The sequence below is a fragment of the Thamnophis sirtalis genome, unplaced genomic scaffold (genome assembly GCF_051295495.1).
Source record: "Thamnophis sirtalis isolate CommonGarterSnake01/CBP01778 unplaced genomic scaffold, rThaSir2_p1.2 scaffold_4, whole genome shotgun sequence".
Classification (NCBI taxonomy): Eukaryota; Metazoa; Chordata; class Lepidosauria; order Squamata; family Natricidae; genus Thamnophis; species Thamnophis sirtalis.
This window is the reverse complement of record NW_028261384.1, coordinates 134,480,805-134,485,179: the sequence shown is the minus strand read 5'-3', so window position 1 is coordinate 134,485,179 and position 4,375 is coordinate 134,480,805. Positions and strand designations below refer to the sequence as shown.

The window sequence follows — 4,375 nt, the reverse complement described above, 5'->3', positions numbered from 1 at the left end:
GGAGAAGGTTTTTGCTTAGCCTCAGATTCACTTCCTCTCATTGTGTCTCTCGCACAGTAATAGACTCCTGTGTCTTCAGTTTTGAGGCTGTTCATTTGCAGATACAGCTGGCTTTTGGCATTGTCCCTGGAGATGGTGAAGCGGCCCTTGACTTTGTCTGAGTAGGAAGTAGCACCGGCATCATATCTTATGTAGGTTATCCATTCCAGTCCTTTTCCAGGAGCCTGTCTCACCCAGACCATGCTGTAGCCATCAAAACTGTATCCAGAGGCTTGGCAGGAGAGACGGAGGGACTCCCCAGGTCTTCTCACATCCCCCCCCAGACTCCACCAACTGAACATCAGATTGGACACCTGAAATGAAAGTTGTGTCAGTAAACTTTCCAGTATGCAAGAATTAAAATTGGAAAAAAGCTGAGTATAGGGGCTAGAATTACCTCTCAAGACTGCTAGTAAGGACACTAGGTTTAACCACAGGATCATTTTTGCTCCCTCTAATGAACTTTGCCCAAACTTTGTACTGGTGGGTGTAGCCTGAAAAGGGAAACCATTGCAGTTCTTTTAAAGGGGAAATGGTGCCCTGATTTACATAAATCATGGGATAAAAAAGCCCCTTAGTGTATTCACTTAGAGGTTCTTTGGACTATTCTTCATATGTTTTAGTCACTTTGCCTTTCATCCTATTTGTTGCTTTTCTCTGGACTTTTTCAAAAGTCTCAACATCTTTTTCCTAGTCTGTTTTTCAAAAGACATTGGAAGAACCTCATGCTGAGAGGACTATGACAGGCTTTATATCTGGAAATCAGGTTTGGCTTCCCGATTATGGAAAAATTGCCTGATAGCAAAGAAATGTCTCCCTTAATGACTTCCATGTTCATTACAATAAAGGTAGTCAATTTGGGGCCTATTATGTGATGTCCCACTTTATGACCATCATGATTGATGAAGTGAAATTGCAGCGGGAACTCGAGGAATAACTGTACATGTGTATGATTCTGGTTTTAGTACTATAACTGCCTAAAGTCAGAGAAGCAAAGACAATAAACTTTCATTTTGTTCATCCACCAAGCATACATGACATAAGTAAATGAGATATGAGGATTATTATTTTTTTATGATACACATTGAAGCTTGACATGGAAGAAGTTTTGAGAACTCTTGGGGGCATGAAATTCTCAAAGGACTATTATTATTTTTTCCTTCAAGAAACTATTTTAATTCTCCAGGAAGTAGCTGGACGAGCAGCCGAAACCACAGATTTTATTTCAGTCATAGTCAAAAATATTATGTGTTTTGCGCCTCCTTCTGACGTCCCTTTGCAGATACAGAAGGCATTTCGATTTGTCTCTGGAGATGGCCAAGAACCCTTTTGTGGATGCTGAAATAGAATTATTTACTGGCATCATGCAGTCCATTCTAGTCCATTCCCTGTTGACTGTCACACCCAACTCCCAACTCGGTATTTTTGAGCTCTGTGAATGATTACTGATTCCTTGCAACTGTAAATGCAGAGGGTTCTTTTCAACTTGAATTCCAGAAGAGAATATCTCTTTGGGCTTCTATTTTCCTTCATTTATGTGGGTCTCTTAAAGTATTCTACTGTTCCATGGATATTCAACTGCTATGAGGTAGATCGATCAGCTGCTCCTCCGTTGAAATACTCAAATGCAACTTTCTGCAACGGAATCCACTTGGAGATCTGCTCTTAGAGAGGAAAGGTTCTTGTCTGGCTTCAGATTCCCTTCCTCTCACTGTGTGTCTAGCACAGTAATAGACTGCGGTGTCTTCAGTTTTGAGACTGCTCATTTCCAGATACAGCTGGCTTTTGGCATTGTCCCTGGAGGTGGTGAAGCGGCTCTTGACTTTGTCAAAGTAGTAGATTTCTCCTCCAACATTACCTATCCATGCCACCCATTCAAGGCCTTTTCTAGGAGCCTGTCTCATCCAGTCCGTACTGTAGCCACCAAAGTTGAATCCAGAGGCTTGGCAGGAGAGACGGAGGGACTATCCAGATCTTCTCACATCCCCTCCAAACTCCACCAACTGAACCTCAGATTGGACACCTGAAAAGAAAGCTGTGTTAGTGAACTTTCCATTATAGATAATTAAAATCAGAAAAGCTGAATAGAGAAGATAGAATGACCTCTCAAGACTGCTAGTAAGGACACAAAGTTTAGCCACAGGATCATTTTTGCTCCCACTAAGGAATGAAGAGAAACTGATAGTAGAGAATTTGGGAAAGTGCACACACTTTGTACTGGTGGGTGGAGCCTGAAAAGGGAATCCAATGCAGCTCCTTTAAAGGGGAAATGATGACCTCATTTACATATTGATTGGGATAAAAGAGCTCCTGAATGCATTCAGGTTTTTTGAACAGACCTAACATGTGTGACTTTCAAATAATGTTCCATAGCTTGACTCCCTCTTCTTTGATTCATTCAACCCTTGATTGAAAGTTGATTCCTTGTGCTTTGTGGCAGCCACTTAGCTATTGGAACACTTCTATCATGTCATTCCTAGTCCTTCTCTTCATTAGACAAGACATATCCAGTTCCTACAATAGTTCTTCACGTGTTTCAGCAAACACAAACTGGGTCATAAATGATGAGAATCAATCAACAAATTGAACATTAGTGGCTCCTGCAGATCATCAGTAGAAAAAATGAAAGTTTTACAGACAAGAAGTTTTAACAACTCTTGGGAAATGGTATTCTCAAAGGACCATTCTTTTTCATCTTTCAAAAAATACTTTAATTCCATATTAAGTCATTGAGTCCCCCTTCGGGGGGAAAGGGCAGCATATAAATGAAATAAACATAAACATTCAAACATTAAGCAGCTATTGGAGCAATCAAGTTCACGATTGAAACCAAAGATTTCATTTCACTCATGGTCAAATATATTGAATGCTTTCTGCTTCCCTTGGATGTCCCTTTGCAGCTCCAGAGGTTTACTTGGATTATTCTCTGGAGATGGCAAAGCTCCCTTTCATGGATTAACTGTACATGTGTATGATTTTAGTTTTAATAATATAACTGCCTAAAGTCAAAGAAGCAAAAAAAAAATATTTTGTTCATCCACCAAGCATACATGACATAAGTAAATAGGATATGAGGAACTTTTTTTTAAAAAAAATATATGGAATGCTTCATGAATTTGTGTGTCATCCTTGTGTTGGGGCCACGCTAATCTTCTCTGTATCATTCCAATTTTAGTATATGTGCTCCCTCGAATGTGCAGAAATGGATAAAATGACAATAGAACTAAAAGAAAGAGAAGAATCGGAATTTGGTCAAGTATGGAATAAAATGTATAAGTAGCTAGAAATCAGAAAATAGGGAATAGAAATATATGGTGATGAATATTATTATAAGTGTTAATACTATGTTTGCTACATTACAGGACAAGGTTAAAGCTATAGGAAGGCAATGCAGAAGGGAGAACTATAAAAGTGAAGCAGGAAAGCAAATATAGAAAGCTTTAAAATTACTGTATATTGTTATATATGTTCTATGTTTTGTTTTGTTTTCTTGTTGTGTCTTCTTTACTGTTTTTAAAGATTAAAGCATTCAATAAAAATGTTTTTTTTTTTTTAAAAAGAGATAGGAGAAATTTTTGCTATACATATTGAAGGTTGATGTAGAAGAAGTTTTGAGAACTCTTGGGGAATGAAATTCTCAAAGGACCATTTTTTTCCCTTCAAAAAACTATTTTAACTCTACAGGAAGCAGCTGGACAAGCAGTCAAGTTCACAGCTTGAACCACAGACTTTTATTTCAGTGATATTATGTATTTTGCGCCTCCTTCTAACGTCCCCTTGCAGATACAGAGGCAGTTGTCTCTGGAGATGGCAAAGAACTCTTATGTATTCTGCATAAACTGATTTACTGGTATCACACAATCCATTCCAGTCCATTCCCTGTTGACTGTCACACACAACTCCCAACTCCATATTGTGAGCTCTATGAACCATTACTGATTCCTTGTAACTGCAAATGCAGAGGTTCCCTTCACCTTCAGTTCAAAAACAGAATATCTCTTGTGGCTTCTATTTTCCCCAATTTATATGTGTTTCTGTTTTAAATTCTAAAAATATTCTACTGATCCATGGAGTATTCTAATGCTATGATGAAGATCGATCACCTGCTCCTCAGTTCAAAGACTCAAAGTCAAATTGCCACCAGAAGTTGTGAATGCTCCAACAGTTTTTAAGAAGATGTTGGATAAACATTTGTCTGAAGTGGTGTAGGGTTTCCTGCCTAAGCAGGGGGTTGGACTAGAAGACCTCCAAGGTCCCCATCAACTCTATATGTTTTGTTCTGTTCTATTCTATTCTATTCTATTCTATTCTATTCTGTTCTGTTCTGTTCTGTTCT

At 38.6% G+C, this 4,375-nt stretch overlaps 1 non-coding gene across 1 annotated transcript; it reads right to left on the bottom strand.

Moving 5' to 3' along the window:
* Window positions 1-3,131: 3,131 nt before the first annotated feature.
* LOC148046735 (U6 spliceosomal RNA) lies at window positions 3,132-3,239 on the bottom strand. Its single transcript, XR_015696535.1, has one exon. It is a non-coding gene; the product is annotated as a U6 spliceosomal RNA (small nuclear RNA).
* Between the last annotated feature and the right edge of the window lie 1,136 nt (window positions 3,240-4,375).